Below are 12,641 nucleotides of genomic sequence, written 5' to 3'. Positions count from 1 at the left end.
CACACATAGGCGGCACTGAGGGGCACACATAAGCGGCACTGATGGGCACACATAGGCGGCACTGGGCACTCATAGGCGGCACAGATCGGCACTCATGGGCGGCACTTATGGGTGGCACTGATGGATACTTATGGGTGGCACAGATGGGCACTGATAGGTAGGCACTGGGCATGGATGGGCACTGTGGGGTGGCACTGATGGACACTGTGGGGTGGCACTGATGGACACTGGGGTGGCACTGATGGACACTGTGGGGCAGCACTGATTTTCCCAGGTTGCCAGTCAGTGCCCATTTGTGGGCACTGATTGGCATCTTTTTTTTTTTTAATGCTTTTTTTTTTTTTTTACTTTTTTTTTTTTTACTTTTTTTTTTTTTACTTTTTTTTTTTTCATGCTTTTTATTTTGGTTTTGCCCACCCTGGTGGTTCAGGGTGGGCTTCCCTGGTGGTCCAGTGTGGCGACTCGAGGGGGGGCTGTGCTGATAAACAATCAGCGCGAACCCCCCCTGTCAGGAGAGCTGCCGATCGGCTCTCCTCTACTCGCGTCTATCAGACGCGAGTGAGGAAGAGCCATCAACGGCTCTTCCTGTTTAAATCGTGATCAGCCGTGATTGGACACGGCTGATCACGTGGTAAAGAGTCTCCGCCGGAGGCTCTTTACCGAGATCAGAGATGCAGGGTGTCAGACTGACACCCCGCATCACCGATCGCCGCGCTGTGCGCCCCCACGGGCGCGCGCGGCATGAAATCCTGCAGGACGTCCATGGACGTCCTGTCAGGATTTCAGAACCACTTCCTGGACGTAAATCGGCCATAGGCCGGGCGGGAAGTGGTTAATTATATTAATATTAATTATACAAATAATGACAACAATAATAATAAAATACAATAGAATAATATAATGAATTATAATGAAACAAAATCATGGTTTTTAACTAAGATATATCTGTGGGTTATCCTGGAAATACATCAGTCTTTTCTTTTTGATTATATGAATAGCTTGTGCTAAAGAACTAAGGGCCAGATTCACATAGAACTGCGGCGGCGTAACGTATCATAGATACGTTACACCGCCGCAAGTTTTCATCGCAAGCAGTGCCGCTGATAGAAATTATGGGGCCCCGTACAGCATACCCTGATCCCTCCTTTAGCCACACCCCTGGCCCCTCCCCAGACCCATGGTTCGGAGTGTATGGAGGGGGTGGTATGTACATGAGAGGGTTGCGGAGTGTATGGAGGGGGTGGTATGTACATGAGAGGGGTGAGGAGTGTATGGAGGGGGTGGTATGTACATGAGAGGGATGCGGAGTGTATGGAGGGGGTAGTATGTACATGAGAGGGGTGCGGAGTGTATGGAGGAGGTGGTATGTACATGAGAGGGTTGCGGAGTGTATGGAGGGGGTGGTATGTACATGAGAGGGGTGTGGAGTGTATGGAGGGGGTGGTATGTACATAAGAGGGTTGCGGAGTGTATGGAGGGGGTGGTATGTACATGAGAGGGTTGCGGAGTGTATGGAGGGGGTGGTATGTACATGAGAGGGGTGAGGAGTGTATGGAGGGGGTGGTATGTACATGAGAGGGATGCGGAGTGTATGGAGGGGGTAGTATGTACATGAGAGGGGTGCGGAGTGTATGGAGGAGGTGGTATGTACATGAGAGGGTTGCGGAGTGTATGGAGGGGGTGGTATGTACATGAGAGGGGTGTGGAGTGTATGGAGGGGGTGGTATGTACATAAGAGGGTTGCGGAGTGTATGGAGGGGGTGGTATGTACATGAGAGGGGTGCGGAGTGTATGGAGGGGGTGGTATGTACATGAGAGGGTTGCGGAGTGTATGGAGGGGGTGATATGTACATGAGAGGGTTGCGGAGTGTATGGAGGGGGTGGTATGTACATGAGAGGGGTGAGGAGTGTATGGAGGGGGTGGTATGTACATGAGAGGGGTGCGGAGTGTATGGAGGGGGTGGTATGTACATGAGAGGGGTGCGGAGTGTATGGAGGAGGTGGTATGTACATGAGAGGGTTGCGGAGTGTATGGAGGGGGTGGTATGTACATGAGAGGGGTGCGGAGTGTATGGAGGGGGTGGTATGTACATGAGAGGGTGCGGAGTGTATGGAGGTGGGCAGTATCAAATACACCATTGGTCACTGATGAATTGGTGACCAGTGGCAGTTAATTTAACCCCTCTGTGCTGCATTAGTGACACCTTTCATTCTGCACCACATAGGGGAAATAAACACTGACACTGGTGTCACTAATGCAGCACAGAGGGGTTAAATTAACTGCCACTGGTCACCAATGCATCAGTGGCAGTACATTAACCCCCTCCATGCTGCATATTGAAAATACCATTGAAGTAAACCCCCCCCCCCCCCCCAAAGTGTTAATCACTTCAGGGCAGGCAGTTAACATAACAAAGCCACTGTGACAAGTTTAACACTGCCTTACGTAAGGTTTTTAGCCGCCCTCTGCAAACTTACTTGCACTCCACTGTTGCATGGGGCTTCACTGGCTCCTCATAGGTCTTTGCAGGCAGCCTCTCCTTGGCTCTCTCTCATCCCGCCTCCCGGCATGTAAATGACATCACGCCAGGCGGGACTAGGAAGCTGTCGGGTGGAGAACAGTGGAGGGAGAAGAATCACTCCGCACTGGCGCCAGCCAGGGAAGGACAAGCTGGCCGGGACTTGATTCAGCAGAGCCGGAGCGGGCGCGGGAGAGAGAAGAGATACTGTTCCGCGCCCGAAATAGAGGAAATAGTCCCGTCCTGCTGGCGCTGCCGCCTACTTAAAAAATAACGTAGAAAGCAAGGGGGGCTCGGGGGGGACGGATGACTAGCGGTCAGGGGGGCTGTGGAGGTTTTTTTTTTTTTTTAATAACAATTCGTTCTGACTGTCGAGGCTGCCCGGGCCCCCCTGCTTGCCGGGCCCGGTACAACAGGGCCAGTTGTACTGGCCTATCAGCGGCCCTGATCGCAAGTGCCTGATTCACAAAGCACTTGCGATAAAAACTACACCGCGGCCTCCGGCGCAACGCGGGCCAATTCAAATGGGCGTGTGCCATTTAAATTAGGCACGCTCCCGCGCCGGACCTACTGCGCATGCTACGTTTCCTAACTCCCGCTGTGCTTTGCGCGCCGTGAAGTCATTTTTTCGAACGGCGACGCGCGTAGCGTACTTACGTATTCCCGGACGTGTTACGCAAACGACATTAAATTTTAAATTTCGACGCGGGAATGATGGCCATACTTTAGACAGCAATACGAATCTGGCCCTAAAGTACTAGAGAACTGATAGTAGGTACCAATTGATTATACAAAGAAATAGCGTCTAAATCAAAATTTTGATTTTGATTAATGGAGATGGTGTTCCACATATATAAATAGGGGGGGGGGATATATTGCAATTGGAAAATGTAATAATCCATTAACAAGTAAATTGAATTTTGGCAAAAAATTTGGAGAATCTCTCAGACATTTGGAGAATCCTAAATAAATGGTGTATTTAAATAAATCACTTAATAATTATTGTTGTATATAATATAATATAAGACGTATGAAGGGATTGGGTCTCAAGAGGGCAAATTAAACATATGTCTGTTGATAAAGATATACTGTATGTATATATTGTAGGCTATGAAATATCTTAAAACTAAGAAAACTGGAGTTAAAGGTTTGGCAAATATGAATAGTGTGTTTTGTGAAAATTGAAAATGAAAATAAAAGTTTAATAAAGATGACCCGATTTCAAAAAATAAATTTTGATATTGAAAGTCAATTGATGGCAAATGGAATATCTGTGTGTGTGTGTGTTGATTCAATGGGTGTTTCTTGATTTTCTTGAATAATCTTTGAGAAATAGCTATTTTGTGGTTTCTCATATTTCATATTTCACTTTAGTGGAGGTTCACCCTAAAAACGAATTTTTAACATTAGAGCCAGCATAGTAAGGGCATATACTTTCGGCAGGTTTTTTTTTTTTCTCCGTACTTACCTTTATATTCTGATTTGGTCCAGGGCTTCCGCGTTCTGATGACTCCGGGACTGGGCGTTCCTATCCCTGCCTCAGGGTCCCGATGACTGCGGGACTGGGCGTTCCTATCCTTCGGTTCGATGATTGACGGCTTGTGAAACAGGTGACCTGTCGCACAACGCGCGTCACCAGATTTCCGGAAATAGCCGAGCTGCGAGTCGGCACTATACGGCGCCTGCGCCCGCCGTGTAGAGCTGACTGCGCAGGCGCCGTATATTCCCGACTCGCAGCTCGGCTACTTCCCGACATCTGGTGACGCGCGTCAATCATCGAACGGAAGGATAGGAACGCCCAGTCCCGCAGTCATCGGAACCCGGAAGCCCTGGACAAAAACAGAATATAAAGGTATGTACGGAGAAAATAAATAAAACCTGCCGAAAGTAAATGCCCTTACTATGCTGGCTCTGCTAGATGTAATATAATTTTTTTTTTTTTTGGGTGAACCCCCGCTTTAAACTTGATTATAAATCGCAACATGAATGCTGGACATAAGTCATCAAAATCGATTGACAGTATCTGTCACCAGATTATTGATAAAAAATTCACTCTAGCAATGGCCATTCTGAAAAGTTATTAGTATCTACGACCATGTGGTTTTCTGCTGAAGAGCTTGAGGTTTTAATAAAAAAACATCAACGGCAACATGAATTTAAAATTAGACATTTGTTGAAATTTTTTCAGCCAGTGATTGACTGTTTAGTAAAAGTAATTCAGGTGGCTCTATAGCTGCCTGATCACATTTACAGTGATCTACTGTGGTTCCTGGGTTTTTCTGTTTCTCTGGGTAGTCCAGGACTAGGGTTGTCCCAATACCGATACTAGTATCAGCATCAGTGTCGATTTGCCCGAGTACTTGTATTCAGGCAAATGCTCCGACGCTTAATCCGATACCTGGACAGTCAGGGGTGATTAGTACAGTGCTGAGAAGAAGTTACAATCACCGATCTCCCTGTATACATTTTAATAATGCAGCTGAAAACTGCTTCTCCTTCTTCTCCCTCACATGGATTTCAGCTGCTTTATTGCAATCTATTACAGGGAGATCGGTGATTGTAACTTCTCCCCATCGCCGCACTGATCACCCCTGACTGTCCTCCATATCCTCCTTCAGTCCCCCTCTTTGCTCCTCCAGTCCCCCTCCATGCTCCTCCGCCCCCTCTGTCCTTGATCTGTCAGGATGGAGAGCTGAGGCAGGAGCCAGTAAATATGTCATTTACCGGCTCCTTCCTTTTCCAAATGCACAGAGTCAGTGATCACTGACTCTGTTAATTCAGAACTGTCAACTGTGTTTACGATGCTTCAGTTTATGAATGGGGAGGAGCTGCTATCTCTTGTTCGTTCATCTTCGGCTGAGGCTGCAGAGAAATGGACTGGGGAATCTGTGTCCTTAGTCTCTTTCCTGGTCTCAAAAGGGAAATGTCAGGGGTCTGTGAAGACCCCTGATATCTCAACAAAGCCACCGGCAACCGGGCTAATAATAATAATAAAAAAAAAAAATGTAATAAATAAATATTGAAAAGGTTAAACTGTAAAAATAATAACACTGACACCGAAATGAATTGTAAAAAATGTAATTGTAAAAATAAAAAAAATAAAAACTACTGACACGCTTAATTAGTGCTGCATATTAGTGCCACTGTCACATGACATAAAAAAAGTATTGGTAATCGGTATCGGCGAGTACCTGAAAAAAACAAGGGACAACCCTATCCAGGACCATGGTGAACTGCCTCAATAGTGAGAGTACACAGAGATGGAAGGACATCATTTGCTCCCTGATCTCATCAACAAGCATTTCATCACTTCCAGTATAGAGCTGTTGTTCCCTGTCTGCTGTATCCAGGGTAGCAGCTAATCAAGCATGTTCTGTGCTTAATTAGCTGTAGTGGAGGGCAGGGGAAATATTGGGTGACTTACAGATTTCTAAACCCAATTGTGATAGCAATAAAATTAAATGAAAAAAGTGAAGAAAAAAGAATGTTAATAAAATAAATACAAATAATTTTCTAAAAATTTTAAATCACCCCTGCCCCCTGCACATACCTGAAAATTTCAAGCCCCCACATAGGGCAATATGTGAACTGTAATTGCACCACACATGTGAGGTATCTCAGAGGACATCAGAGTCAGTGCAATAATTCTAGGGTCATAATTCACTCTAATTAACTCAAATTTAATAACCTATAAATATTTTTTGTTGTTTCTTATGAACATTTTTAAGTATCATAGTTTTTCAGCATTTGACAGGAGCAAGCAGTCTTGAGTCTTGACACGTTTGGTATCTATGGGCTAGATTCACATAGATCAGCGGATCTTTAGATCCGCGTGATCTATGTGATTTAAGATCCTCTGGCGCAAGTTTGAGAGGCAAGTGGCTAATTCACTAAACACTTACCTCCAAACTTGCGGCGGCGGATTGTAAATCCCCCGGCGGAATTCAAATTCCGCGGCTAGGGGAAGTGTACTATTTAAATCAGGCGTGTTCCCGCGCCGATTTAAATGCGCATGCGCCGTCTGCGAATTTTCCCGGCATGCATTGCTAGGACGTCAGTGGTTTCGACGCTTACGTAAATGAAGTCCATCCGTATTCGAGAACGACTTACGCAAACGACGTAAAAAAAAAAAAATCGACGTGGGAACGACGGCTATACTTAACATTGGCTGCGCCTCATAGAAGCAGGGGTAAGTATACGCCGGGAAAACCGCTACGGAAAGTCGTAACAACACTGCGTCGGGTCCGCGTACTTTCGTGAATTGCCGTATCTCGCTGATTTACATATTTCTCAGTGTAAATCAGCGAGAACGCCCCCCACGGCCATTTTTAAATTGCAGTTAAGATCCGACGGTGTAACACAGTTACACCTGTCGGATCTTAGGCATATCTATGCGTAACTGATTCTATGAATCAGGCGCATAGATACGACCGGCCTAAGTCAGAGATACGACGGCGTATCAGGAGATACACCGTCGTATCTCTCTGTGAATCTGGCCCTATGTACTTAATGCAACCTCATCTTTTACATTTTATCAAAAATGGGTATTGTTTTTGTGTGCACTAACATTTTTTTTATTGCATTTGTCCTGAAAATATGCATTTGATGAACAGCTGTGCAAATATCATAATAATCTAAATACACCCTTGTAGTTTGATCCTGATCTTATTTATTTTATTTAGAAGATCAGCCTCACCATATATATACTGAATATATATATATACATAGTCTGTGCATATAAGATGGATTTTCCTTTCTGTGTGAATGTATGCTTTAATCACAATGGAAATTCCAGTTAAAAATGTCTTTCCTTCTAAATAACTTAATCATTAAAATATGCTAATCAGCCTGGCATCAGCAATCTAAGCATCATCTAATTAAGCCCGGTAAAGTGTTTGTTATTATGTTACTAACTGGCTATGACAGAGGAGGAATTTCTATTCCCTTTTAATCAAGATATGAAAGTATTTTCATTTGAAAGCAGCATGCTGTGACGTCTGAAAGAGACACAGCCAAAGATCAGACCTGGTACAGAATCACCAGCAAATGCCACATAATACTGCGCCCGGTACTCTACATATTTATTACATTATAGCATGGGTTATTCTCGTATACTTGAGTTCCATACAGTCTATATTTCATGTAGTTAAAAGTTGTAACAACAAAAATGATTTTGTAAAATCTTGCCATTTAATCACCCATTGGCTCCCCTTATCTCCTTTCTAGTTCACAGTTCTGCCCTCTGGATATAGCACACACACCATAGCCAGTACACTGGATACAGCACGCACCATAGCCAGTACACTGGATACAGCACGCACCATAGCCAGTACACTGGACACGGCACAAACCATAGCCAGTACACTGGACACAGCACAAACCATAGCCAGTACACTGAACATAGCACACACCATAGCCAGTACACTGAACAAAGCTCACACCATAGCCAGTACATTGCACCCAGCACACACCATAGCCAGTACACTGGACACAGCTCACACCATAGCCAGTACATTGCACACAGCACACACCATAGCCAGTACACTGGATACAGCACACACCATAGTCAGTAAACTGGATACAGGACACACCATAGCCAGTAGACTGGACACAGCAAGCACAATAGCCAGTACACTGGACAAAGCTCACACCATAGCCAGTACATTGCACCCAGCACACACCATAGCCAGTACATTGCACACAGCACACACCATAGCCAGTACACTGGATACAGCACACACCATAGTCAGTAAACTGGATACAGGACACACCATAGCCAGTACACTGGATACAGAACACACCATAGCCAGTAGACTGGACACAGCAAGCACAATAGCCAGTACACTGGACATAGCACACACCATAGCAAGTATACTGGATAGAGCACACACCATAGCCAGTACACTGGACACAGCACACACCATAGCTAGTACACTGGACATAGCACACACCATAGCAAGTATACTGGATAGAACACACACCATAGCCAGTACACTGGACACAGCAAGCACCATAGCTAGTACACTGGACATAGCACACACCATAGCAAGTATACTGGATAGAGCACACAACACACACCATAGCCAGTACACTGGACACAACACACACCATAGCACATATACTGGATAGAGCGCACACCAAAGCTAGTGCACTGGACATAGCAAACGCCATAGCCAGTACACTGGAAACAGCACACACCATAGTCAATTAACCTTTAACACCATGTAACAAATGTAATATAATAAAACATGGTTTATTTTATGGTTGTCAATAACATACATTTTAAATGCAATAACAATTAAAAGAAAACCCTTTACGGATCTGGTGATACAATACATATTCCACAATATTGGACAAATGTTTACAACATTGCTTTATGCTGTGTGATGTGCGTTCCCCGACGCGTTTCGACCTCTAAGTGGTCTCTTCAGGGGGATGGTTGATTCTACAAAAATATACATAACATAAATTTGCGATCAAAAAAGTATAAATATAAATCACATAAATTGACCCAAGAATAAGGTTTACCGTTAACGAATGAAGTGGGTTTTGTAATGACCAGAGGTCTGCAGAGCCGTTAGAAAATCCGAAGGGAGCGCCACCCACAACCCCATGGGGTTGATCCTCGGAGGGCGTCCACTGTGCGGCTCCTTGCAACCCCCCTGGGGTCTGTTTTGGTTTCCCTCTCTCCCCCATGGGGTTGTGGGTGGCGCTCCCTTCGGATTTTCTAACGGCTCTGCAGACCTCTGGTCATTACAAAACCCACTTCATTCGTTAACGGTAAACCTTATTCTTGGGTCAATTTATGTGATTTATATTTATACTTTTTTGATCGCAAATTTATGTTATGTATATTTTTGTAGAATCAACCATCCCCCTGAAGAGACCACTTAGAGGTCGAAACGCGTCAGGGAACGCACATCACACAGCATAAAGCAATGTTGTAAACATTTGTCCAATATTGTGGAATATGTATTGTATCACCAGATCCGTAAAGGGTTTTCTTTTAATTGTTATTGCATTTAAAATGTATGTTATTGACAACCATAAAATAAACCATGTTTTATTATATTACATTTGTTACACTTTTATACCTTTGCTGTCCAAAGCCCCGTGGGGTAAATTCCTTTTTCTACACGATTCAATCTTGGGGTTCGCAGCATTCTTGTCTCTTCGCTTATGTGTCTTTCCTCAGCCAACAAAAATTTTTTTGGGTGGATAAACACCCGTTCCCCTTGACACATTGAGACTTGACTTGAACTGTGCGTTTTTTCCGCCCTGTCATTAAACCCCTGCATCCCCACTTGCACCTTGACATTTATTCAAGGATTACTTATGGGTGTTTCTCACCATAGATAAGACACCCATTATTTGTGGGACTAGAGTGAATGATTCCTTTCTTCTCTCTTCTCCCCACGCATCAGCAAGCATCTACCACGTACTTCTGAATTGCATTTCTGCTCAGACACCCACAGGGGTATCTGCTGGGGATCACACACACGCATGGGTTTTCATGATATGGAATTAGCACACAGCTCATGTAAATATTTTTGATGTATAGTTCACATGCATTTTATGACACCGTTCTACACCATCATGTGCATTATTGCCATGTTTGCAACCAGTTTTTATTGTAGCCGGTCATCCGGGGAGGCCCCTCTGTGCCCCCGGGTGGGGGGGGGGTTTCCGCGGTCCCATGGGGGTTCCCGACAAGGTGGTGGGGGGCGGTGGAGTGTTCCACATTCCCACCCCCCCTTTTTCTGCTCAGGTGCGGCCGGGGGTTCTCGACCGCCCACTGGGCTTTGCCTTGCCGGCGGCGTTCTGCGATCATCCCCGTATGGCCGTGGCGGGCTGCGCGCGCATGAGGCGCCGGCGTGCGCGGCTCGTCACGACGTCATGCAGCTTGCGACGGGGGTGACGACAGTGGTCGGGGTCCCCCGACCTTCCGGAGCGCCGAGGGAGCCGCACCAGGGCCGCTAGTGCAGCGGCCCTTACGTCATCTCCGTGATCTATGGGGAAGCCTGGAGCCAGCATGTGTTTAGCCCCCACTCATGGCCACGCCCACTGGCATAAAAAAGATAGTCTGCCTGTGAGTCAAGTCTTGATTCCAGGCAGCTGAGCATGGACAGCAGTGTTAAGCCCCCATTCATGGCCACGCCCACTGGCATATAAAAGACAGTCTGCCTGTGAGTCAAGTCTTGATTCCAGGCAGCTGAGCATTGACAGCAGTTCATTCCTTTTATCTCCTCCAACATTGGAAGCCTGGGTCTTCCCTGCACTGTCTGCAGCCTAGATCTGAATACTCAACAACAAGCTCTACAAGCCCACAATTTACCTACTCATATCCATTCAATCCCTTATCAGGTAACGGCACCCTTTTATTAGTACACTCCTATGTTGATTTTTCAACTTTCACTCCCCCCTTCTTTTTGTTTTTTTGTTTTCTTGTTTATTTATTTATTTATTTTTATTTTCATATATTTCCAACATTTTTACTATCACCATATGTATCCACATATTCTTTGATGGTCCACATAACATACACATTGTAATGTGTCTCACACATCCCCACCCATGGACACGCACTCTTTACCAGACTAATAAAGTCTCTTAATCACTTTTGTCTGCCAATGGAGCACTCTTATACTATTTTTATATTAAGTACCTTAATATACACATCAATTCCTGACCATTATTCATTGACTAGTTACCCCTTCGGGTCATCAATGAGTAGATCTAATTCAATAAAGAAGAAAAAAGGAAAAAATGTTTTTTTTCTTTTTTTTCTCAGATAAGATTATAAACCTGCTGCCAGTCCCTCTTTTTTATATACATGCCTTACCCACAGATAATCCTACACTTTAGCACAATATGCTATGATTTAATATTTCTAATTCTCTTCAATTACACAGGGCTAACCCATTGGGGGCACTCTGCAGGCACCGGCTCCCCTGATCCTCGGAGGGCGTCCACTGTGCGGCTCCTTGCAACCCCCCTGGGGTCTGTTTTGGTTTCCCTCTCTCCCCCATGGGGTTGTGGGTGGCGCTCCCTTCGGATTTTCTAACGGCTCTGCAGACCTCTGGTCATTACAAAACCCACTTCATTCGTTAACGGTAAACCTTATTCTTGGGTCAATTTATGTGATTTATATTTATACTTTTTTGATCGCAAATTTATGTTATGTATATTTTTGTAGAATCAACCATCCCCCTGAAGAGACCACTTAGAGGTCGAAACGCGTCGGGGAACGCACATCACACAGCATAAAGCAATGTTGTAAACATTTGTCCAATATTGTGGAATATGTATTGTATCACCAGATCCGTAAAGGGTTTTCTTTTAATTGTTATTGCATTTAAAATGTATGTTATTGACAACCATAAAATAAACCATGTTTTATTATATTACATTTGTTACACTTTTATACCTTTGCTGTCCAAAGCCCCGTGGGGTAAATTCCTTTTTCTACACGATTCAATCTTGGGGTTCGCAGCATTCTTGTCTCTTCGCTTATGTGTCTTTCCTCAGCCAACAAAAATTTTTTTGGGTGGATAAACACCCGTTCCCCTTGACACATTGAGACTTGACTTGAACTGTGCGTTTTTTCCGCCCTGTCATTAAACCCCTGCATCCCCACTTGCACCTTGACATTTATTCAAGGATTACTTATGGGTGTTTCTCACCATAGATAAGACACCCATTATTTGTGGGACTAGAGTGAATGATTCCTTTCTTCTCTCTTCTCCCCACGCATCAGCAAGCATCTACCACGTACTTCTGAATTGCATTTCTGCTCAGACACCCACAGGGGTATCTGCTGGGGATCACACACACGCATGGGTTTTCATGATATGGAATTAGCACACAGCTCATGTAAATATTTTTGATGTATAGTTCACATGCATTTTATGACACCGTTCTACACCATCATGTGCATTATTGCCATGTTTGCAACCAGTTTTTATTGTAGCCGGTCATCCGGGGAGGCCCCTCTGTGCCCCCGGGTGGGGGGGGGGGGGGGTTCCGCGGTCCCATGGGGGTTCCCGACAAGGTGGTGGGGGGCGGTGGAGTGTTCCACATTCCCACCCCCCCTTTTTCTGCTCAGGTGCGGCCGGGGGTTCT

General features: G+C 45.1%; 3 long non-coding RNA genes across 3 annotated transcripts; 2 read left to right on the top strand and 1 right to left on the bottom strand.

Moving 5' to 3' along the window:
* Positions 1-8,756: 8,756 nt before the first annotated feature.
* Positions 8,757-9,136, bottom strand: LOC120935466. The gene is made up of 2 exons (XR_005748504.1): positions 9,048-9,136; positions 8,757-8,964 (listed from the first exon to the last, which is right to left on the bottom strand). It is a non-coding gene; the product is annotated as an uncharacterized LOC120935466 (long non-coding RNA).
* An 8-nt stretch (positions 9,137-9,144) lies between these two features.
* LOC120935465 lies at positions 9,145-9,590 on the top strand. The gene is made up of 2 exons (XR_005748503.1): positions 9,145-9,299; positions 9,383-9,590. It is a non-coding gene; the product is annotated as an uncharacterized LOC120935465 (long non-coding RNA).
* An 827-nt stretch (positions 9,591-10,417) lies between these two features.
* Positions 10,418-11,923, top strand: LOC120937969. Its single transcript, XR_005748771.1, has 2 exons — positions 10,418-10,883; positions 11,432-11,923. It is a non-coding gene; the product is annotated as an uncharacterized LOC120937969 (long non-coding RNA).
* Positions 11,924-12,641: the final 718 nt, after the last annotated feature.

Source organism: Rana temporaria, chromosome 4, assembly GCF_905171775.1.
Source record: "Rana temporaria chromosome 4, aRanTem1.1, whole genome shotgun sequence".
NCBI lineage: Eukaryota > Metazoa > Chordata > Amphibia > Anura > Ranidae > Rana > Rana temporaria.
Note: the sequence above shows the minus strand (reverse complement) of the source record. Positions and strands in the feature narration are given on the sequence as shown.